A 26,962-nucleotide genomic window follows, 5' to 3' on the forward strand; every position below is an offset into this window, starting at 1 on the left:
TGAATCCCCATTTTGTCTCTGATCAGTTGATCTCTTTTGCTCTGTCTTCTGAATATACCTGAGTGCTGATATAGTGATTTGAAGTCTAGCGACTTCAGGGCCTTTTTCTATCAGATGTGTTGGACATTCTTTTTGGCAGGGTTTTTTGCGTGATTGCAGACATCAGCTTTTCTTTCCTGTCCTTTCTAGTTAGCGAAGGACGCATCGTTTGCTCAGTCTGTCTTTCTACCTGTGTCTGTGTTTTCATCTTGTTTCACCGACAATACATGTTGGGGGCTGTCTATTGCTTTGGGGTCTGCTCTGGGGCAGTTTAGATTTTCCCTTTCTTTCTTTAGGCTTATTTAGTTCTCCGGCCGTGTCGAGGCATCTAGGACCACCGTAGACACGCTCCAAGGCTACTGCTAGTTGTTGTGGATAGGATCAGGGGTCTGCAATCCACTAGTTACCAACCTCTCCAGTTTTCTGGGTTTAGCTTGCTTTTTGTTTTTTCCTCCCTGGTGACTCATTCATAACAGAATGACCAGCCATACCGCAGATTCTAGTGTACTCAAAAGCAGGAGAGAATTGTAAAAAAAAAAGAAAAAATGCACTTCCGGACGCCACTCCGGAAAAACGTGCAGCGACGACCCCCGTCACGTGATCGGGGTTCATCGCTGCATTACCATCATAACCAGAGGTCTCCTTGAGACTTCTATGGTTGTTGATGGCAGATTGCTATGAGTGTCACCCTGTGGCCAGCTCATAGCAAGTCTCTAATTCTGCTGCATAGAGGGGATCTGAGCATCACCTCTATGTAGCAGAGGTGATTGCACTATGGCAGTTTCTAGTCTGATCACTAAACTACGTTCGGATAAAAAATCAAAACGCCAGAATTAACGGGCAATCAAAAGAATGAATTTGCAGAAAAGTGGTATCATTAAAAACGTCAGCTCGGCATGCAAAAAATAAGCCACACCAAACCCGAGATCATTAATAATGGAGCCGCTATGGGTCTCGGAAAATTGCGCTGTTTTTTTTTTTTAGCAAACTTTGAAATTTTTTTTCACCACTTAGATAAAAGAGAACCTAGACATGTTTGGTATCTAGGAAGTCATAATGACCTGGAGAATCATAATGGCTGGTCAGTTTTAGCATTTAGTGAACCTAGCAAGCAAGACAACAAGTGTGGGATTGCATTTTTTTTGCAATTTCACCGCACTTGGAATTTTTTTCCTGCTTTTGAGTACACAGCATGGTAAAACAAATTGTGTCGTTCAAAAGTACAACTCATCTGCAAAAAATAAGCCCTCACACGGCCATATTGATGGAAAAGTTAAAAAGTTATGGCTCTGGAAAGAAGAAGAGCGAAAAACAAAAATGAAAAATCGAAAAAAGCTCTGGTCATGAAGGGGTTAAAAACCTTACGTGATACAGACTTTTGGAGCACATATTCATGTTCAGGACATCAAAATCTATAAGATACAATAAAATTTTCTCAGGGACAAGAACTTCCCTGAAATTTGTTGCGCAGTGTAATTATTCCTTATTCAAACAGAATATGCATTCTGAAAGCCAAATGGTAACTTTTTCCATTCTGAGCCTTTCTGTGTGTCCAAAAAGTAGTGTACAACAATTTGAGATATTGCCAAGTTGAGTTAATTTTTAGCAAAAAAATAAGTAATTTAATCAATACTGCAGAGGACAAATCCTGCACCGCTGCAATACCTGAGCCCAAATATCCACTACGTGTGATCACCTCGTCAAATACACTGCCCTTACGGATTCACGGGTGCCAAGCCCTATGAATAATTGCATAAATCCATATACTGAAGAGAAAAAAGGGTGGCACTCACCGTTTATATGGGACCCTTAGAAGCGCAGGGAGCGCAAAACGGCCATCGTCCGACTTTTTCTTCCCATTCTACCCTCCTGCTGAAGATGTTTTAATTTGTCATAATAAAGACTGGATTTTAGAAACGGTGAGTGCCACCCTTTTTTCCACTGCTATGCCTTGTCAAAATGACAAATTTTAACCTGCCACAACATTTTACTAGAAACATGTTTTTGTTGGTTTTCTGTTTCTTTTAAGCACCTGTGAATTAAAAATGCCCTCTCTTGGTGAATTCCTTGTGAGATGTGTTTTTCAAATTAAAATTACTTATGTTGAAGAGGGGTTTTGACCATGTTTCGGCACATAGAAACTATACAACTGAAACATGGCATCTGCATTCTATTCCAGGCAAATTTGTGCTCCAAAGTAAAATAGAGCTCCTTTCCTATTAAGTCCTGAATGTGTGCCCAAAAATTCGTTTTCAGCCACATATGGATATCAGTGTATTCAAGAGAAATTGCATAAATAATTTTATAGTCCATTTTCAACTATTACCCCTTTGAAAAAGACAAATTTGCTGCTAAAAAACATTTCAGCTGTAGAAATGTAATTTCTCACTTTTACATTCCAATGTTATTATACAACTAAATTAATTTCTTGAGAAATTTCAAAATGAAGTCAACTGTGTGGAGTTCTGCAGCTCAGGTGCCTTGCAAATGCGACATGGCATCCACATGCCATTCAAACAGCACTTCTTCTATACAGACGCAAACAGCGGTTTTTGATCACAAATGGGATTTTGTCAAATTCAGGAAATTTGCTTACCTAATAGGGATGTGAATAGCACTAAAGTGCTTGGATGTTTATTAGTTTAACTAAGCAATTCTTTATGCTCGGATGCCTGTTTCGAGTAATGAATATACAGTATGGCAATAAGAGTCAATGGGAAATCTGAGCATTTTTCCAGCAGACTCTACAAGGAGGTCTGGAGGGCAGTGAACCTGTTGAAATGGATGAAAAAAGTCCTGAATGCAAGAATAACAACATGAGGAAGACCACTGGAAGCATCTTTGACTCCAAGATCGCTGCTGAGAACAATGGTGTCACACTTTTACTCCACTTTAAGGACTGACAATAAAACATTCAAAATCCAAGAGAAATTGGAGTTTACAGGAAAACATTTTCTTAAGAAACATTTAATAAAATCATTGGACATTTCAGTGCAATTTATGAAGAATGCATATTCTGTTTGAATAAGGAATAATTACACTTCCAAAAAATTTATGGAAAAAAGTCTATGTATTAGATATACAGATTCTGTTCAAATTGTCATGTAATAGTACTCCTAGACTCATAAAAACTATGCACTAAGTGCAATACCTGCCAAAAATCAGAAGCAGGGTCATTTATACACCCTTGAAGGCTCCAACTGTAGTGCCTCATTAAATATTGTGTTCAGAATTATAGTTATGGTACTCCTACACTCATAAAGCTCTGCACACAATCCAAAACCTTCCAAAAATTACAAGCAGGGTTATCAATGCACTCTATAAAACACCAACTGGAGAGCATCATTCAAATATTAAGAAAGTGTACTTCTATACTCATAAAGGTTCTGCACACAGTGCAAAGTCAGAAAACAATTGTAAAAAGGGTCATGTTATGAATGAGTCACCAAGGAGGAAAAAACAAAAAGCAAGCTAAGCCCAGAAAACCGGAGAGGTTGGTAACTAGCAGATTGCAGACCCCTGATCCTATCCACAACAGCTAGCAGATGCCGTGGAGCGTGCCTACTGTGGTCCTAGACACCTCGTCATGGCCGGAGAACTAAATAAGCCTAAAGAAAGAAAGGAAAATCTAAACTGCCCCAGAGCAGAACCCAAAGCAATAGACAGCCCCCAACATGTATTGTCGGTGAAACAAGATGAAAACACAGACACAGGTAGAAAGATAGGCTGAGCAAACGATGGGGCCCTCGCTAACTAGAAAGGACAGGAAAGAAAAGCTGCTGTCTGCAATCACGCAAAAAACCATGCCAAAAAGAATGTCCAACACGTCTGATAGAAAAAGGCCCTGAAGTCGCTAGACTTCAAATCACTATATCAGCACTCAAGTATATTCTGAAGACAGAGCAAAAGAGATCAACTGATCAGAGACAAAATGGGGATTCAGCCCAGTCCCAGCCAGGGCTGGCTGAACAAAAAAACTAAGTAAACCAGACAAAAACTCACATGAACAATAGCATAGAAAACTTAGCTTTAGGAAGGCAGGAACCAAACTGGAAACCAGGAGCAACAGTCAGGAAAAATCACCAGCAAGAAACTAGGGAGTCGACTGCCTTAAATCCAATCAGAAACTCCTGATATCCAATCGCAGTCCTATTCCTCTGGTGGCCGGTCTCTGCCATCTAGATCAGCTTCACAACCTCCCTCCACCAACAGAGGGAGTCCAGATAGAGAACTCACTACTTCTCTGTCAGCACAGTCAGCTCCCTAACCCTCACCAGAAGCCAGAGGCAAACCCGAAAATAAGCTCACAACAGTACCCCCCCTTGAGGAGGGGTCACCAAACCCTCATCCACGCCACCGGGCCGATCAGGATGGGCCCGATGAAAAGCACGAACCAATCTATTGGCATGAATTTCAGAGGCAGAGACCCAAGAATTGTCCTCCTGGCCATAACCCTTCCACTTGACCAAATACTGGAGTCTCCGCCTAGCCAGACGAGAATCCAGTAACTTCTCAACCTCATATTCCACATTACCTTCAACCAATACAGGGTCAGGAGGTGCAGCCATAGGAACTACTGGCTCAACATATCTCTTCAACAGCGACTTATGAAACACGTTATGGATCTTAAATGTAACAGGAAGAGCCAATCGAAAAGAAACCGGATTAAGAATCTCCAAAATCTTGTAAGGTCCAATAAATCTTGGCTTGAACTTTGGAGAAGCCACCTTCATAGAGATATTCCTTGATGACAACCAAACTATATCACCCACTTTAAACCGGGGACCAATGGTCCTATGCCGGTTAGAAAACCGCTGGGCCTTTTCCTGGGAGAGAGACGTTATCCACTACTTGGTCCCAAATCTGCTGCATTCTCTCTACCACAGTGTCAACACCTGGGCAGGCTGAAGATTCCACTTGCCCTGAAGAAAATCGAGGATGAAACCCAAAGTTACAGAAAAAGGGCGACATCAAGGTGGCAGAACTAGCTCTATTATTTAAAGCGAATTCTTCCAAGGGCAAAAATGAAACCCAATCATCCTGATCAGCAGATATAAAACATCTCAAATAGGACTCCAAAGTCTGGTTTGTTCTCTCCGTCTGCCCATTGGTCTGAGGGTGAAACGCAGAAGAGAAGGACAACTGAATTCCCATCTTGGAACAAAAGGCTTTCCAGAATCTGGAAACAAACTGAACTCCTCTGTCCGATACAATGTTCTCAGGAATCCCATGCAACCGAACCACCTGATGTAAAAACAAGGGTACCAACTCTGAGGAAGATGGCAACTTTGGGAGTGGTACAAGATGGACCATCTTAGAGAATCTATCACAAATCACCCAGATAACAGTCATTCTCTGAGAGACAGGAAGATCAGAAATAAAATCCATTGAAATATGGGTCCACGGCCTCTTAGGCACCGGCAAGGGCATCAACAACCCACTAGAGCGAGAACAGGGTTTAGACCGGGAACAAGTCCCATAGGACTGCACAAAATTCCTGACATCATGAGATAAGGCGGGCCACCAAAAAGACCGACTCACCAAATCTCTGGTACCAAAAATACCTGGATGACCAGCCAATGCGGAGCAATGAACTTCAGACATCACTCTCTTCCTCCACTGGACAGGAACATACAATTTTCCCATAGGACAACGCTCAGGTTTGCCCTCCTGGAATTCTTCCAGAGCACGTCTCAAATCGGGTGAGATGGCAGAAAGAACTACCCCCTCACCTAGGATGCTAGTAGGCTTGGTCACAATAGGAGAATCAGCAAAGAAACTCCTAGAAAGGGCGTCTGCCTTAACATTCTTAGTGCCTGGAAGAAAGCAGACCACAAAATCAAAACGCGTAAAAAAACAAGGCCCACCTAGCCTGTCTAGGATTCAAGCATTTGGCCGACTCAAGGTAAATCAAATTCTTGTGGTCAGTGAGGACCACAACTTGATGTCTAGCTCCCTCCAACCAATGTCTCCACTCCTCAAATGCCCATTTCATGGCTAACAATTCCCGATTCCCCACATCATAGTTACGTTCAGGTGGGGAGAACTTTCGGGAAAAGAAGGCACAGGGATTCATTTTAGGCGTCACCGGATCTTTTTGGGACAAAACAGCTCCTGCACCAATCTCTGAAGTGTCTACCTCCACCTGAAAAGGAAGTGAGACATCAGGTTGCCGCAAAACCAGAGCAGAAGTGAACCTCCGCTTCAGCTCCTGAAAGGCCGAAACAGCCTTTGAAGACCAATTCGGCACATCAGCACCCTTCTTAGTTAAATCAGTCAGTGGTTTAGCAATACCAGAAAAATTAGCTATAAATTTACGATAAAAATTAGCAAAACCCAAAAACTTCTGGAGAGCCTTCAAAGAAGTGGGTTGAACCCAATCATAAATGGCCTGTACCTTGACCGGGTCCATTTCAATAGTTGACGGAGACAAAATAAATCCCAAAAATGAAATCCTCTGTACACCAAAAAGGCACTTCGATCCCTTAACATACAAGGAATTCTCACTCAAAATCCGGAACACAGTCCGAACATGTTCCACAAGAGAATCCCAATCCCTGGAAAAGACCAAAATATCATCCAGATAGATGATCAAAAACTTATCCACAAAGTCCCGGAAAATATCATTCATGAAGGATTGGAAGACAGAAGGGGCATTAGTGAGCCCAAAAGGCATCACCAGGTACTCAAAATGTCCCTCCGGAGTATTAAACGCCGTCTTCCATTCATCCCCATGCTTGATGCGAATAAGATTATACGCCCCCCTGAGGTCAAGCTTAGTAAACCAGCAAGCACCTTTAACTCTGGAGAATAAATCAGAAATCAGAGGTAACGGATACTGAAATTTAACCGTAATTTTGTTGAGGGAACGATAGTCAATACAAGGCCTTAATGAACCATCCTTCTTTGCCATGAAAAAACCCCCAGCACCTAAGGGCGAAGAGAATGGTCTAATATGACCCTTCTCCAACGACTACTTAATATAAGATCGCATAGCCTCGTGTTCGGGTACAGATAAATTGAAAAGTTGACCCTTGGGAAATTTACACCCAGGTCTCAACTCAATTGCACAGTCATAACTCCTATGAGGAGGCAAAGACGCAGACTTGCTCTCACTAAATACATCATAAAAATCAGCCAAATAGTCAGGAATATCATGCGACTGGACAGACACAGACTTCCAATCCAAAACCGGATTATGGATTTGCAACCAGGGAAAACCCAGAACAATGGTATCATGTAAATTATGCAACACAAAAAATCTGCAATTTTCTTGGTGGTCTGGGGCGACCCGCATTATCACCTGGGTCCAAAACTGAGGTTTATTCTTCGCCAAAGGACTAGCATCAATACCTGTTATGAATGAGTCACCGAGGAGGAAAGAACAAAAAGCAAGCTAAGCCCAGAAAACCGGAGAGGTTGGTAACTAGCGGATTGCAGACCCCTGATCCTATCCACAACAACTAGCAGAAGCCGTGGAGCGTGCCTACGGTGGTCCTAGACGCCTCGTCATGGCCGGAGAACTAAATAAGCCTAAAGAAAGAAAGGGAAAATCTAAACTGCCCCAGAGCAGACCCCAAAGCAATAGACAGCCCCCAACATGTATTGTCAGTGAAACAAGATGAAAACACAGACACAGGTAGAAAGATAGGCTGAGCAAACGATGGGCCCTCGCTAACTAGAAAGCTAATGAGCTCACAACAGGGTCATCCATATACCCTTAAAGTCACCAATTGTAGGGCCTCATAAAAAAGTAGAAAAGTGTAGTTGTGGTATTTCTGCACTCATAAAGGCTGCGTACACAGTGTAAAGCTAGAAAAAAAATTCTAGGACCAGTCATCCATACCACCTTCAAGGCACCAAATGGAGGGCCTCATAAATTTTTTTTAGAAAGTGTCATTGTGGTACTTGTACACTGGTAAAGGCTATGCACACAATGCAAATCCATAAACAAATTCTAAGGTGGGTCATCCATATACCCCTAAGACATCAACTAGAGGGCCTCATCAAAAAAAATTAGAAAGTGTAGTTGTGGTACTTCTACATTCATAAAGATTGTGCCCATAGTGCAAAGTCAGAAAAAATTCTAATCCATACATCCTTAGAGGCACCAACTGGAGGGCCTCATAAAAATAGAAAGTGTACTTGTAGTACTTCTACACTCATAAAGGCTGCTGTGCACACAGTGAAAACCAGAAAAAACCTCTAATTCTAATAAGGGTCATCCAAACACCCCTAAGGGCAACAGCTGGAGGGCCTCATACAAATATTGAAGATTAAAAACAGTTTATGTGCTGCTGTCATCTGGTAGTGTACCAAAGTCAGAGCTAATCCAGGCTTTGTTGATATTTATCAGAGTGAGGCTGGTAGCATTTTTTTGTGTGTACTTGCCATCGCTTGCTGTATGTTCCGTCATTGCTTTCTAGCAGCAGTTTAACAACTCTGCACTGTGGACCCTGGGTTGCCATTGCACTTTATTATTAATTTTTATTTAGTGCAATCCACCAACCCTAACATAAACCATTGTAATTTTACACAAAGCACGTTCAACTGTGTAGATGACAATATAGTCAATGTTTTCACTTGCAACATCTACAAGTATATATTTAACAATCTCTGCTTAGAGACTGTATTCAGCCAATCTTTGCTCCAGCAGTTGTCCCTAGGCTAAATGTAGAATATCTATTATAGAAAAAGCTTAGCCCTTAGAAGGACTTTTAATATGATGATTCAGCATCAGCACCAGTAGCACCACTAGTGGACTCTGATTAATTAAACTTTGCGCACAGGCCTGGACAGCTACTCTCTCTCTTCAATTACAACTGTCTCTGAGCTGTACAATGAGTCAATGAGCCAAGCATGGTTGCGCCAGTCCTTTTATAACTTCTGATAAGGTAATGCTGGCAGCCAATCACAGTAATGTCGCTACCAAGATGGTACGGCATTGCAGTAACTGGCAGGCAATCTATTCATGTTTATTGGCTGTGCAACAGGCACCAAATATGTGGGGTGAGGATTCAAGCATTCAACTTGAGCACCAGCCAATGCTCGATGAGTGTCAGGGCTGGACTGGCCATCTGGCAAATGCCAGAAGGGCATGTCTGGTCATGGGCCACCTTGTCTGCTATGTTGTTAACAGAATTGGTGTTCTCCAGACACCCATACTGTTAAGAGTTGTGAACGAGCACAAAGTCGCTGACTCCGTCACTTACCCAAGCTGACCACTGGTATTATTAGACATATTGGTCTTGTAGGAAATCTTGCTTTCCTTAATCCAGGGTAATATTAGTAATATATCCCATCTGGTGCTTGGGGATGGGCACAACATGGGCCTGAATGATTTCAAATGCCAGAGCTGAATTTCGGCTCCAGTCCGTACCTGATGAGTCTCAAGCATATCCGAGCACCAAGATACTCTATTAATATTTGAGTATCACCGAGCACGTTCGCTCATCACTAGTAGCTAATTGTGCAATCTAATTTCTCCTATTACAACTTGTGAAAATGACAATTTATAAACATTTTTATAAAAAAAGTTAACATATAATTATACTCAATATATCAATATTCTATTGGAAACAAAATTTCATTTTTAATTCCAAGTTCTGTGAAGAACTAAAATGGTTAACAGATTTTGTGAGCACAGTTTTGAATAGATTGAGGGATGTAGTTTTTAAAATGGTATTTCTTTTAGGGTTTTTCCCATATACAGTCATGGCCAAAAGTGTTGGCATCCTTTAAACTGTACCAGAAAATGAAGTATTTCTCCCAGAAATTTATTACAATTACACATGTTTTGCTATACGCATGTGTATTTCCTTTGTGTGTTGGAACAACACCAAAAAACAGAGAAAAAAGGCAAATTGGACACGAATTCACACAAAACCCTGAAAATGGGTAGGACAAACTTGTTGGCACCTTTCAAAAAAATGTGGGTAAACAACTTTGTTTCAAGCATGTGATGGTCGTTCAAACTCACCTGTATCAAGTAACAGGTGTGGGAAATATAAAAATCAAACCTGAAACCAGATAAAAAGAGGAGAAATTGACTAAATTTTTGCATTATGTTACTCTGTGCCAAACTAAGCATGGAGAATAGAAGGAAGAGAAGAGAACTGTCTGAGAACTTGAGACCCAAAATTGTTGCATAATATTAACAATCTCAATGTTACAAGTCCATCTCCATAGATCTTAATGTTCCTTTGTCCATGATGCACAACATACTCAAGAAGTTTAGAACACATGGTACTGTAGCAAGTCACCCTGGACGTGGAGGTCAGAGAAAAATTGATGAAAAGTTGCAATCTATGATAGTCTGGATGGTGGACAAGCAGCTCCAATCAAGTTCCAAAGAATATCAAGCTGTCCTGCAGTCTCAGTTTACATCAGTGTCAGCGTGAACTATCTGTTGATATTTGAATGAAATGAAACGCTATGGCATGAGACCCAGGAGGACCCAACTGCTGACACAGAGACATAAAAAGCTATGTATTTAGAAAAAAATGAAACATATTGGTATATCGACTCCTTGTCTAATAATGTTTCTAGTTCATCTGTTAGTCCCACATGCTATGGCAATTAAATGTTGCATCCAGTGCTAAAGCAATCACATACTTGTACGCATTGGAAGAGGAAACCCAGAGATTTGATGGTGACCTAGGCATCCCTAGCAGAGAAACAGTAGGAAATCAGTCAATTAAACTGTGTGCGCCAATTGTGAATGATGACTGTACAGCTCTACAGAATAAGTTGCTGTTATCTAAATTAATGAAAAAGAATTTTTAACAAACAAATTATATTTTAGATTAGTTATTTTACTTAAATATAATTAGGAATGTTCTTCGGAGTCGCTTTGATTCACATTGGAAGTGAGCATATCGAACACTGAACAAGAGCAAATTCTAGAAAATGATTAAATAATTGCAGTTATTAATAACATTCTAATAAAGGTACATAAGCGAAACATAAATGTGCAAAGCTAGTATCTCCTTAAGTAGATACATGTGAATACTACAGATGATAATAACATATCAGAACTACTTTCCAAGATTTTGTAGCATTTACAAAAGCAAACTGTTATATTCCAATTTGAGGGTCATCAGGAGCTAAGCCATATGATTTACTGCTTTTATGAAGTTTATAAAAAACAGTAAAATATACTACTTTTATTCAGCCCTAGTACCTTGATCGACTGCTTACAGCACAATATGTTTCCCCCACAGTCCCCCAACATAGTATGATCTCCCTACACAGTATTATAGCCGAAAAAAAATAAGCTCACCACTTTCATTACTCTGCAACTGGGTTGGAATGGAGTTTTCGTACTGAGCCACCCTGGTGTAGGTAAAGGCAAATACAAACAATATGAAATATAGGAATGCTCCAGAAATGAAAAGGTAAGTATGAGGGTATGTTTCCACGGTCAGGAAACACTGCGGATTGGACACTGTGTACAGCCGCAGCGTCCAATCCACAGTGGCCAGATGTTGCAACATAGTGGAGGGTATTTTATGAAATCCCATCTCCACTATGCGTTCAAAGATGCAGGTGGCAGACCTGCATATACGCACATGCGTCGCGTCTTTCTAGACTGCAGCGTATCTATTTATCTTGAGGAAACACTCAGTCTCCACAAGATAAATAGCACTATGTATAGGATGTGGTGATTCCCACATTTGTTCAATGAACACATGCGGAATCACTGCATGTACAAAAGCCGGCAGCGCTTTGGGCGAAGCTGCATCCAAAGCGCTGCCAAAATGGAACATCGATACATACCCTAAAATTTCTCTTTTATAATAGTGATTTAAAAATGATGGAGGATATGTATGATGGGGATATGGGAGCGGGACTATGGGATGGAGGATGTGTGATGGGTATATGGGCACTGGACTATGGTATGGAGGATATGTATGATGATTATATGGGCACAGGACTAAGGGATGGAGGATGTGTGATAGGTATATGGGCATGAAACTATGGGAGGGAGGATATGTATGATGGTCATATGGGCATGGGAATATGGGATGGCGGTTATGTATGATGGGTATATGGGCACTGGACTATGAGATGGAGGATAATCATTATAATTTGTTATAACTAACCAAAGCTAGTTACTATGCCTGGGCAACGTCAGGCTCTTCAGCTAGTTTTCTATAAAAATTAGGACACATTAGGGCACACTCCCTCCATTTTTGCAATTGCAGTATATGAAGATTAACAAAAATGCTATTATTGATGTACTGTTATAACCCCATATCCGCAGGTAACATTTTTTGTGGCTACAGGTTCCCTTTAAATCCAGAACCTAAGTTTTGATGATCATAGATCAATAAATTCACAGTCACATAACTATGCAGTTACAGCAGCTCCCTATCACACTTCAACACTAGTGCAATAGTAAAGGTGTCTCTTTAGAAATCCATAACATAATGAATTGTCTGTCCTGTATCAACAGAAATGCATAATGAATCCAGGTGTTTATTCTGACTGTTTGGAGTAAGAAAGGATGTTTTCTTCTGGTATATTTGGCTGCAGTGTGATAGGAATTGTTCTGACTTTCAAGTAGGTTGTACTCTGTAGACTTTGTCTTTTTTACCCATTCATTTGTTACCATTTAAATTGAACCAGTCACCAGAAAAAAACATTGGCTCTGCATTGGGACCAGCTTTCAGTCAGGGCCAGGGGTGCGGTTACAGCACCTGAACCTGCACTGGCGCCGCCCCCCCCAGACTGGAAGCCAAATGCTGCTGTGGAATAAAATTCATTTTTTTTTCCCAATAACATTCAGCTAAGTGCAGGTGCCGGGCTGGTTAATAATGCTATTAACCTGCAGATTAAACTTAGATAAGCAGGTTAATAGCATTTTTTTGTGGTGACAGGTTCCCTTTAAATCCAAAATCTAGGTTTTGCGTTAATTATTTCTTTAAGGTGCAAGGGAATCAATTATTTATTATTCTATATTATGTTGGAGAGCTATATAAGATATAGTTTATAGAGTAAATAAAATAAGGTTAGCGGTGCAAGTATATATATGCGCTGAGTCAGCTGCAAGTATCAACAATCCCCTTACCACAATGGGGTATTAATGCTCAAAAGATATATATATACAGTATATATACTCGCGCTTTGACTCAGTCACAACAAGACATTACTGATAGGTCTATCAAAAAAGTTACCTTATATTAATTTGTTGAGAGGTGTTCGATATTAAATGAAGAAAGACATGGCTTTTATAACCAACTAAAAATTAAAAAGAGAGCAAGTTATTTAGGAGCTGTGAATAGACACACTTAATAAAAAATAAATATATAAAAAATTCTTTCCTTTCTTTAGCGTGCCATGGTAATATTTAGCGACATTTAACAATGTGTGCCCAACTTAAAAAATAACACAATTAATTCCCAAATCTAATGGAATACTAATAAATCATGTTATGCTTAAATAGCGTGAAGATACACTCCTGGACTTAAATGTCTAGCGCTATATGCTTGTATTGGCACCACTTAATAAAGTGCTGTAAGTGCTAAGATCATATAGCAATATAGGCAAGTGAAGTCCGATACCTTTGTGGAGGAAGCACCTTGTTCAAATCAGCTTTTTAAAAGAGTGGCTTGTCCTTGAGCGATGTCCTGGCCGGAGACAAGCTCCCTGTGTGGGCTGCTGAAGCGCGCGGTAGCCGCGATGGACGCGGTGAACGCCGGCAGGTCGTGTGAGTAGCTAGGATCACAGCTAGGATCAAAGCGCGAGTATATATAAGTTTATAGAATAAATAGCATACAAAATAAAAATGTCAATCCAGATAAAATAATCTTTTTAATGAATTTATGTTTTTTAATGAAAAGATTGAAAAACCTGTATGCAATCTTGTTTTTCTTATGTATAATACCTGACAATGTTATTTTCAATTATTCTGGTCTTTATTATTTTCAAAATAAAATACCTTTATTTTGAAAGTGTTTTCTCTGCAGAAAAAAAAGCAAGAAATGAAGTTCAAAAAGAACGGCATCATCCCAGGCTCCCACGAGTACAAGCTGTCACTGCATTCCTAATGAACAGATTTTTTCATGTGCAGGGATGAATCAGTTTCATTTCTCAAATTATAAACATAACTTCCTACTATTTTCATGCAAAGACAAGTTATGTTATTCTCTTCAGTAAAGAGGAGTGCAGACAAATGATAAGCATAAATCAGTTCTCTAATCATTGTCCCGTGGAGGGACTGGTCATAACTGAATGGCTGCTGAGATTTGTGCAATTTTTCATTGCCAAACCATTGTTTTCTCTTTACTGCTACCAGATTATTGCAGAAAACAGACTGAGAGAAGGCAGTCATTTCTAAGCATAGCAATGAAGTGTTCGCATATGTGACCAATCACTATGTCTTATAATAGCATACGCTACATCTGTCACTTTCTGTCATATGGCGAGCATCTATGGCTTGTACTGAAATGTGAAATAGCGACAATTTAAACAAACGAATGATGTAAAAAGTGAGTAGGTCGGTAGTGGAACACATTTTATTTTTATTATAACGAGGGTTTCTATATTTAAACACTCAAAGTGAAGAAATGTTTCTATAGATTATAGGTACTAGTATACATGGGATCAAAATTGTTGGTACCCCTGACAAAGATAATAATAAAAAAATTTTATGAAAATGAACAAATGAAAGTCAGACATTGCTTTTCAACCATGCTGCCACAGAATTTAAAAAAAAATAAAACTCATGAAATAGGCCTGGACAGAAATGATGGTACTCTTAACTTAATATTTTGTTGCACAACCTTTTGAGGCAATCACTGCAATCAACCATTCCTGTAATTGTCAATGAGACTTCTGCACCTCTCGACAGGTATGTTGGCCCACTCATCAAGACCAAACTGTTCCAGTTGTCTCGTGTTTGAAGGTTGCCTTTTACAGATGGCATGTTTCAGCTCTTTCCAAAGATGCTCAATATGATTTAGCTCAGGGCTCATAGAAGGCCACTACAGCATAGTCCAATGTTTTCCTCTTAGTCATTCTTGGGTGGTTTTAGCTGTGTGTTTTGGGTCATTATCCTGTTGCAATACCCATGACCTGTGACTGAGACCAAGCTTTCTGACATTGGGCAGCACATTTCTCGCTAGAATCCCTTGATGGCCTTGAGATTTCATTGTACCCTGCACAGATTCTAGACACCCTGTGCCAGATGCAGCAAAGCAGCACTAGAACATAACAGAGCCTCCTCCATGTTTCACAAAAGGGACAGTTTTCTTTTCTTGATATGCTTCATTTTTTCATCTGTCCATAGGACATTCTCCTAGAAGCTTTATGGCTTGTCAACATGTAGTTTGGCAAATTCCAGTCTGGATTTTTAATGATTTTTTTCAACAGTGGGGTCCTCCTTGGTCGTCTCCAATGAAGTCCACTTTGGTTCATACAACGATGGATGGTGCAATCTGACACGGATGATCCTTGAGCTTGAAGTTCACCTTTAATCTGTTTAGAAGTTTTTCTGGGCTCTTTTATTACCTTTCGTATTATCCATCTCTTTGATTTGTCATCAATTTTCCTCCTGCGGCCATGTCCAGGGAGGTTGGCTTCAGTCCCATGGATCTTAAATTTCTGAATAATATGTGTAACTCTAGTCACAGGAACATCAAGCTGCTTGGAGATGGTCTTATAACTTTTACCTTTAACATGTTTGCTATAATTTTCTTTCAAATCTCCTGAGACAACTCTTTCCTTCACTTCCTCTGGTCCATGTTGAGTGTGATACACACCATGTCACCAAACAGCACAGTGAGTATCTGTACCCCTCTCTACAGGCCCACTCACTGATTCCAAGATTGTAGACACCTGTGATGCTAATTGGTGGACACTAGTGTTGAGCGATACCATCCGATAGCCTAAAATATCGGATCGGCTGGTATCGGCCCTATACGAAAAAAGTATAGTGTATCGCCGATTCCGATACCGGAAGTCCCATTCAAGTCTATGGGACTTCCGGTATCGGAATAAGAAAAACCCTTTTATGTCCTTGTACAGCCTCTCGGGGGTGTGTACGGACCTTCTAGGGGTCTGTGCCGGCCTGCCGGGGGTCTGTGCCGACTGCCCGGGGGTCTGTGCGGACTGCCGGGGGCTGTGCCGGCCTGCCGGTGGTCTGTACCGACTGTCCGGGGGTCTGTGCAGGCTGCGGGAGTCTGTGCAGGCATCGTCCGATGGGACTACAAGTCCCATATGGCGATGCCTGCTACCATGACGGTGATTGACACATTAGCCAATGATGGGACAGTAGTAGTCCCATCATCCGGCTAATGTGTTGAATGTACAAAAAAAAATACATACTACACATACATACTACATGCTACATACATACTACATACATGCTACATACATGCAACATACATACTACATACATGCTACATGCTACATACATACTACATATATACTACATGCATGCAACATACATACATGCAACATATATACTACATGCATGCAACAAGCATACTACATATATACCACATATATACTACATGCATGCAACATACATATATACTACATATATACTACATGCATACTACATATATACTACATGCATGCAACATACATACATACTACATATATACCACATGCATGCAACATGCATACTACATATATACCACATATACTACATGCATGCAACATACATACATACCACATATATATTACATGCATTCAACATGCATACTACATATATACCACATGCATGCAACATGCATACTACATATATACCACATACAGTATATACTACATGCATGCAACATACATACAACATATATACTACATGCATGCAACATGCATACTACATATATACCACATGCATGCAACATACATATATACTACATATATACAGCATGCAACATGCATACTACATATATACTACATGCATGCAATATACACACATACTACATATATACCACATGCATGCAACATGCATACTACATACAGTGGGGCAAAAAAGTATTTAGTCAGTCAGCAATAGTGCAAGTTCCACCACTTAATAAGATGAGAGGCGTCTGTAATTTACATCATAGGTAGACCTCAACTATGGGAGACAAACTGAGAAAAAAAAATCCAGAAAATCACATTGTCTGTTTTTGTTTCATTTTATTTGCATATTATGGTGGAAAATAAGTATTTGGTCAGAAACAAAATTTCATCTCAATACTTTGTGATATATCCTTTGTTGGCAATGACAGAGGTCAAACGTTTTCTGTAAGTCTTCACAAGGTTGCCACACACTGTTGTTGGTATGTTGGCCCATTCCTCCATGCAGATCTCCTCTAGAGCAGTGATGTTTTTGGCTTTTCGCTTGGCAACACGGACTTTCAACTCCCTCCAAAGGTTTTCTATAGGGTTGAGATCTGGAGACTGGCTAGGCCACTCCAGGACCTTGAAATGCTTCTTACAAAGCCACTCCTTCGTTGCCCTGGCGGTGTGCTTTGGATCATTATCATGTTGAAAGACCCAGCCACGTTTCATCTTCAATGCCCTTGCTGATGGAAGGAGGTTTGCACTCAAAATCTCACGATACATGGCCCCATTCATTCTTTCATGTACCCGGATCAGTCGTCCTGGCCCCTTTGCAGAGAAACAGCCCCAAAGCATGATGTTTCCACCACCATGCTTTACAGTAGGTATGGTGTTTGATGGATGCAACTCAGTATTCTTTTTCCTCCAAACACGACAAGTTGTGTTTCTACCAAACAGTTCCAGTTTGGTTTCATCAGACCATAGGACATTCTCCCAAAACTCCTCTGGATCATCCAAATGCTCTCTAGCAAACTTCAGATGGGCCCGGACATGTACAGGCTTAAGCAGTGGGACACGTCTGGCACTGCAGGATCTGAGTCCATGGTGGCGTAGTGTGTTACTTATGGTAGGCCTTGTTACATTTGTCCCAGCTCTCTGCAGTTCATTCACTAGGTCCCCCCGCGTGGTTCTGGGATTTTTGCTCACCGTTCTTGTGATCATTCTGACCCCACGGGGTGGGATTTGGCATGGAGCACCAGATCGAGGGAGATTATCAGTGGTCTTGTATGTCTTCCATTTTCTAATTATTGCTCCCACAGTTGATTTCTTCACTCCAAGCTGGTTGGCTATTGCAGATTCAGTCTTCCCAGCCTGGTGCAGGGCTACAATTTTGTTTCTGGTGTCCTTTGACAGCTCTTTGGTCTTCACCATAGTGGAGTTTGGAGTCAGACTGTTTGAGGGTGCGCACAGGTGTCTTTTTATACTGATAACAAGTTTAAACAGGTGCCATTACTACAGGTAATGAGTGGAGGAAAGAGGAGACTCTTAAAGAAGAAGTTACAGGTCTGTGAGAGCCAGAAATCTTGATTGCTTGTTTCTGACCAAATACTTATTTTCCACCATAATATGCAAATAAAATGAAACAAAAACAGACAATGTGATTTTCTGGATTTTTTTTTCTCAGTTTGTCTCCCATAGTTGAGGTCTACCTATGATGTAAATTACAGACACCTCTCATCTTTTTAAGTGGTGGAACTTGCACTATTGCTGACTGACTAAATACTTTTTTGCCCCACTGTATATACTACATGCATACTACATATATACCACAAATATACTACATGCATGTAACATGCATACTACATATATACCACATATATACTACATGCATGCAACATACATATATGCTAACATATATACTACATGCAACATGCATACTACATGCATGCAACATACATACTACATATATACAACATGCATGCAACATGCATACTACATATATACCACATATATACTACATGCATGCAACATACATACATACAACATATATACTACATGCATGCAACATGCATACTACATATATACCACATATATACTACATGCATGCAACATACATATATACTACATATATACTACATGCAACATGCATACTACATATATACTACATGCATGCAACATACATATATACTACATATATACTACATGCAGCATACATACTACATATATACTACATGCATGCAACATACATACTACATACATACTACATATATACTACATGCATACTACATATATACCACATGCATGCAACATACATACAGTATATACTACATGCATGCAACATGCATACTACATATATACCACATATATACTACATGCATGCAACATACATACAACATATATACTACATGCATGCAACATGCATACTACATATATACCACATATATACTACATGCATGCAACATACATACTACATATATACCACATGCATGCAACATGCATACTACATATATACCACATATATACTACATGCATACTACATATATACCACATGCATGCAACATACATATATACAACATATATACTACATGCATGCAACATACATATATACAACATATATACTACATGCAACATACATACTACATATATCTACATATATACTATATGCATGCAACATACGTATATACTACATATATACTACATGCGTACTACATATATACCACATGCATGCAACATGCATACTACATATATACCACATATATACTACATGCATACTACATATATACCACATGCATGCAACATACATATATACAACATATATACTACATGCATGCAACATACATACAACATATATACTACATGCAACATACATACTACATATATACTACATATATACTATATGCATGCAGCATACGTATATACTACATATATACTACATGCTTACTACATATACAGTGGGGAAAAAAAGTATTTAGTCAGTCAGCAATAGTGCAAGTTCCACCACTTAAAAAGATGAGAGGCGTCTGTAATTTACATCATAGGTAGACCTCAACTATGGGAGACAAACTGAGAAAAAAAAATCCAGAAAATCACATTGTCTGTTTTTTTTTCATTTTATTTGCATATTATGGTGGAAAATAAGTATTTGGTCAGAAACAAAATTTCATCTCAATACTTTGTGATATATCCTTTGTTGGCAATGACAGAGGTCAAACGTTTTCTGTAAGTCTTCACAAGGTTGCCACACACTGTTGTTGGTATGTTGGCCCATTCCTCCATGCAGATCTCCTCTAGAGCAGTGATGTTTTTGGCTTTTCGCTTGGCAACACGGACTTTCAACTCCCTCCAAAGGTTTTCTATAGGGTTGAGATCTGGTGACTGGCTAGGCCACTCCAGGACCTTGAAATGCTTCTTACGAAGCCACTCCTTCGTTGCCCTGGTGGTGTGCTTTGGATCATTGTCATGTTGAAAGACCCAGCCACGTTTCATCTTCAATGCCCTTGCTGATGGAAGGAGGTTTGCACTCAAAATCTCACGATACATGGCCCCATTCATTCTTTCATGTACCCGGATCAGTCGTCCTGGCCCCTTTGCAGAGAAACAGCCCCAAAGCATGATGTTTCCACCACCATGCTTTACAGTAGGTATGGTGTTTGATGGATGCAACTCAGTATTCTTTTTCCTCCAAACACGACAAGTTGTGTTTCTACCAAACAGTTCCAGTTTGGTTTCATCAGACCATAGGACATTCTCCCAAAACTCCTCAGGATCATCAAAATGCTCTCTAGCAAACTTCAGACGGGCCCGGACATGTACAGGCTTAAGCAGTGGGACACGTCTGGCACTGCAGGATCTGAGTCCATGGTGGCGTAGTGTGTTACTTATGGTAGGCCTTGTTACATTGGTCCCAGCACTCTGCAGTTCATTCACTAGGTCCCCCCACGTGGTTCTGGGATTTTTCCTCACCGTTCTTGTGATCATTCTGACCCCACGGGGTGGGATTTTGCGTGGAGCACCAGATCGAAGGAGATTGTCAGTGGTCTTGTATGTCTTCTATTTTCTAATTATTGCTCCCACAGTTGATTTCTTCACTCCAAGCTGGTTGGCTATTGCAGGTTCAGTCTTCCCAGCCTGGTGCAGGGCTACAATTTTGTTTCTGGTGTCCTTTGACAGCAATTTGGTCTTCACCATAGTGGAGTTTGGAGTCAGACTGTTTGAGGGTGTGCACAGGTGTCTTTTTATACTGATAACAAGTTTAAACAGGTGCCATTACTACAGGTAATGAGTGGAGGAAAGAGGAGACTCTTAAAGAAGAAGTTACAGGTCTGTGAGAGCCAGAAATCTTGATTGCTTGTTTCTGACCAAATACTTATTTTCCACCATAATATGCAAATAAAATGAAAAAAAACAGACAATGTGATTTTCTGGATTTTTTTTTCTCAGTTTGTCTCCCATAGTTGAGGTCTACCTATGATGTAAATTACAGACGCCTCTCATCTTTTTAAGTGGTGGAACTTGCACTATTGCTGACTGACTAAATACTTTTTTTCCCCACTGTATACCACATGCATGAAACATACATATATACAGCATATATACTACATGCATGCAACATGCATACTACATATATACCACATATATACTACATGCATGCAACATACATATATACTACATATATAATACATACTACATATATACTATATATATATACTACATGCATGCAACATGCATACTACATATATACTACACGCATGCAACATACATACATACTACATATATACCACATATATACTACATGCATACTACATATATACCACATGCATGCAACATACATATATACAACATATATTCTACATGCATGCAACATGCTTACTACATATATACTACATGCATGCAACATACATACATACTACATATATACCACATGCATGCAACATGTATACTACATATATACCACATGCATGCAACATGCATACTACATATATACTACATATATACTACATGCATGCAACATACATACATAATACATATATACCACATGCATGCAACATGTATACTACATATATACTACATGCATGCAACATACATACATACTACATATATACCACATGCATGCAACATGCATACTACATATATGCTACATATATACTACATGCATGCAACATGCATATATACTACATACAATACATTCATACAATACATACATATAGACATACAGTACATATAACATAGAGTACATACTCACCATCACTTGTCACTTTGTTCCCTGAAGCCATTGTCATCTGTGGAATATATATTAAAATAATAAACCACCAATATACTTACCCCTGATCCGCAGAAGTCCACGAGTGTCCCACGATGATCTTGCGTGGAGAACAGCAGCATCAGCTGATGCTACCGTTCTCTACGGGCTCCAGGAATCCAATGACAGGAGGTAGGTATCCTTCAACACTGTATTCCTCCGCCACTGTAAAAAAAAGTCCCTAGTCTCACTTTATGGCAAAAGCTGCGTGGGAAATTTCTCACACAGCAATACCATAAAGTGAGACTAGGGACTTTTTTTTACAGTGGCGGAGGAATACAGTGCGAAAAGATACCTACCTCCCATCATTGGATTCCTGGAGCTCGTAGAGAACAGTAGCATCAGCTGATGCTGCTGGTCTCCAAGCAAAATCGTCGTGGGACACTCGTGGACTTCTTCGGATCAGGGGTAAGTATATTGGTGGTTTGTTATTTTAATATTTATTCCACAGATGACAATTGCTTCGGGGAACAAAGTGACAAGTGATGGTGAGTATGTACTCTATGTTATATGTACTGTATGTCTATATGTATGTATTGTATGAATGTATTGTATGTAGTATATATGTATGTTGCATGCATGTAGTATATATGTAGTATATATGTAGTATGCATGTTGCATGCATGTGGTATATATGTAGTATGTATGTAGTATGCATGTTGCATGTAGTATATATGTAGTATATATGTATGTTGCATGCATGTAGTATATATGTGGTATATATGTATGTTGCATGCATGTAGTATATATGTATGTTGCATGCATGTGGTATATATGTAGTATGCATGTAGTGTGTATGTAGTATGTATGTATGTTGCATGCATGTAGTATATATGCAGTGTGTATGTTGCATGTAGTATATATGTAATATATATGTATGTTCCATGCATGTAGTATATATGTAGTATGTATGTTGCATGTAGTATATATGTTGTATATATGTATGGTGCATGCATGTAGTATATATGTTGTATATATGTATGTTGCATGCATGTGGTATATATGTAGTATGCATGTAGTATATATGTGGTATATATGTAGTATGCATGTTGCATGCATGTGGTATATATGTAGTATGTATGTATGTTGCATGCATGTAGTATATATGTAGTATGCATGTTGCATGTAGTATATATGTAGTATATATGTATGTTGCATACATGTAGTATATATGTGGTATATATGTATTATGCATGTTGCATGCATGTGGTATATATGTAGTATGCATGTTGTATATATGTTGTATGTATGTATGTTGCATGCATGTAGTATATATGTAGTATGTATGTAGCATGTAAGTAGTATGTATGTTGCATGTATGTAGCATGTATGTAGTACGTATGTAGCATGTAGTATGTATTTTTTTCTTTTTTACATTCAACACATTAGCCGGATGATGGGACTACTACTGTCCCATCATTGACTAATGTGTCAATCACCGTCATGGTAGCAGGCATCGCCCAATGGGACCTGTAGTTCCATCGGACGATGCCTGCACAGACCCCCGCAGCCTGCACAGACCCCCGGGCAGTCAACACAGACCCCCGGCAGGCCGGCACAGACCCCCGGCAGGCCGGTACAGTCCCCCGGCAGGCCGGTACAGACCCCCGGGCAGGCCGGTACAGACCCCCAAGCAGTCGGCACAGACCCCCCGGAAGGCCCGAACTGACGGCGCATCATGATGCGCACAGACCGCGCATCATGATGACGTCAATTTGGCAGCCAATCAGAGCCACAACAGTGGCTCATTGCATTATGGGAACTTCCGATATCCGATATTGAAAAAATGTCGGTACTCGGTATCGGAATTCCGATACAGCGAATATGGGCCGATACCCGATATTTGCAGTATCGGAATGCTCAACACTAGTGGACACACCTTGATTTAACATGTCCCTTTTGTCACTTAATTTTCAGAGGTAATATCATTTCTGTCCATGAGTTTTATTTTTATAAAAATTCTGTGGAAGCATGGTTGAAAAGTAATGTCTGACTTTCATTTGTTCATTTTCATAGATTTTTTTTTTTACTTTTGTCAAATTCAAGTTATTTCTGTGAACATTGTGGGTTTTTCTGTCATTAAACGAGGGGTACCAACAATTTTGACCATGTGTGAAGCTATTTAAGAAGTTGAAATGATAAGATATTTAATTATTAAACTAAATATAAAATATTTTCATTCACACCAAAGGAGAGCAATAAGCAGGACTACTGTATATCAAATTATACTGTATACATTTTCACTCTTTAACCATGTTCTTGTTTTAAAAGTAGGATTCACAATACAAATTATGCTCTGCTGGGATAAGACTGGAGGTTTGATTAAGGTAAAAATAATTATCAATTATTTCTGATGTGGTTAAAATGACTCATCTAGAAGTAAGTTGAAATGTATTAATTTAATACTTTTTATGCCCTATTGCTTATTTGTAGTGAGTTAAATACATTTTTATATTTAAAAGAGTATTCTGAACTCCAAGATCTTAGTAATAATCTATTCTATTATTTCTAAACACTGTTATTCTGTGATTACTTTGTATTTCCATTCATACTGCACCCACATACACAAATGATACCATTTGAAAGGTAAACTTGCCTCCTTCAGCAGGAAAATAGCCAAACAAACCACACATCCACGATTTGATCACAATATACATTTTAAACATTAATTTTCATAAACCTGCAGTAAGCAAAAATGACCTGCAGGTAGCACTACAGTACCCCAAAGCACACTACCACAAAGCTGCCTACAGACATCACAAACAAATCCAAACATTTGCCTTGGAGGCTATCCAGCTTGCCGAACTGGTTGCCCAGCCTATTTTAGCCAAATTGGAGGATTGTACACTTTACTGCAGATGAGGCACATATGCAAACACATTTGTAAACATGCACTACCTATTGAATTGCACACTTGCTCCGCTCATACTCCACCCACACAAACAAATGATACACTATTTGAAAGGTCAAATTACCTGCAGGTAGCACACTTCACTGCAGGTGAGTCACATATGCAGACACATTTGTATAGATGCACTGCTTTTTCTGTGATTACTTCGACCTACACACACAAATGGTGAGGCACATATGCAAAAACATTTGTAAACATTCAGTGCATTTTCACTGATTACTTCGCCCCACACACTCAAATGAAACACCATTTCAAAGGTAAACTTGCTCCCTTCAGCAAGAAAAGAGCCAAACAAACCACACATTTACGATTTTATCAGTTTAAACATTAATTTTCATAAACCTGCAGAAAGACATAATGACCTGCAGGTGGCACCTCATCCGGAAGACATTTTTTGCCCTCTACTTATCAAACCAATTTATTGTACAGTATTGCCAATCTACATAGATAAATACCTGTCTGTGTTCATCATCTCATGAAATACAAATACACTTCACCAACTTGCTTTTTCAGAAATTGCCTGCACCCCCCCCCAACGACCAATGTGCGAAAATTTTGCACAGGCCAAGCTAGTAATAATAATATTAGCAAATACCTCCAATTAGAAATGTAGTACAGTTTTTCTGATTCACTAAGTTGTTTACCCCATGTGCAGGGCATGCAGGGCATTGCAGTAGCTTATGTATCGATCGTTACGAGTAATGATGAGCAACCTCCCGCAGGAGCCCAGCGCTGCCAGTGGCTGAGCTTCTGCACTAACAGCCATGAGTGGCGTCCGCACTGCCCCTGGCTGTTAACCCCCTAATTACTGGGATCTAGCGTGATTGCAGCGTTCAAGAGGGAGGCAGAGGAACGGGAACTTCCTCTGCCTTCAGATTGGCATTCCCAGCGACGTCATTGCGGGGCACGATTGTTGCAGTGGTGACTCGGGGTCGTCATGGCGACCCCTGGCTCATCAAGCTATGGAAAGCATCTTAGACCATGCTCACATCATGGTCTCAGAAGCTTTAAATATACAGAAGGTATACCGAGGAGGGGTGGAACCAGGGACAAGCTCGATGGGACAGTCAAAAGGCCGGTGCGGGGGAAGGATCTCCACTTCCTTCTTATCAAAGACGTCTGCGTAGGACCTATAGGCTGAGAGGTCAGAAGGTGGACTTGAAGAAGCAGCTGAATGAATAGGGTTCAGGCACCGATCATGGCACGAGTGTCCCCAGCGAAGAACCTCCCCAGATGACCAGTCGAGAACTGGCTGATGTGTCCGTAGCCACGGAAGCCCCAGGAGGATCGCGTGGGAAAGACTAGGCAGCACATAGAAGGCCATTCTTTCACGGTGTAGGGCGCCGACTTGCAAGTCTACCTCCTCGGTAACCATGGTGACGGGTACCTGTAGCGGTCGGCCGTCTACCGACGCAATTAGCCGAGGATTCTTCAGAGTGACCACGGGAATCTGGTACTTCTCCACCTCTTCCCGCCGGATGAAGTTACCTGCTGAGCCCGAAACCACGTAAGCCACCTCGGAGCCATGCCTCTGCCCCGAAATCAAAAGAACAGACATTGTAAGAGGTTGAGAGGAATCATGGACACCTAGGGAGGCCTCTCTTACTTGGCCTAGGCGGAAGAGTTTCCTGGTCTCTCAGGACAGGAACGGATGAAATGCGAGGCTTCACCACAATAGAGACAAAGACCTTGTGCCAGTCACTCTCTCTGCCAGACCTCGGCCAACTTGACATGGTCAACTTGCATCGGTTTGGACAGAGGAGTGTGGGGAACCCCGGCTGGACGTGGACTAGAGGACCGGTTGGTGGAAAGAGCTGGTCTAGTTGATCTCCTGTTTCTAGCTGACTCCCGGGTGCGCTCCTGAAGCCGGAGATCTATGCGGGTAGCCAGGGAAATAAGGTCCTCAAGAGTGGTGGGGATATCTCGACCTGCCAACT

The 26,962-nt window shown here is 40.3% G+C and overlaps 1 long non-coding RNA gene across 2 annotated transcripts in view; it reads right to left on the reverse strand.

Moving 5' to 3' along the window:
- The window catches only part of LOC141096318 (uncharacterized), a 79,550-nt gene that overhangs the window by 36,679 nt on the left and 15,909 nt on the right, over positions 1–26,962 (reverse strand). Inside the window, exons 3-7 of one of the 2 annotated variants that reach the window (XR_012233653.1) lie at positions 13,605–13,770; positions 13,218–13,281; positions 11,321–11,373; positions 10,654–10,705; positions 10,019–10,058 (exon numbers count right to left, since the gene is read on the reverse strand). This is a non-coding gene — a long non-coding RNA (uncharacterized lncRNA). The remainder of the gene's footprint in view (positions 1–10,018; positions 10,059–10,653; positions 10,706–11,320; positions 11,374–13,217; positions 13,282–13,604; positions 13,771–26,962) is intronic. The other variant, XR_012233654.1, reaches the window with a different exon arrangement.

The sequence above is a fragment of the Dendrobates tinctorius genome, unplaced genomic scaffold, assembly GCF_039654945.1.
Source record: "Dendrobates tinctorius isolate UK_male_01 unplaced genomic scaffold, ASM3965494v1 ptg000073l, whole genome shotgun sequence".
Taxonomy (NCBI): Eukaryota; Metazoa; Chordata; class Amphibia; order Anura; family Dendrobatidae; genus Dendrobates; species Dendrobates tinctorius.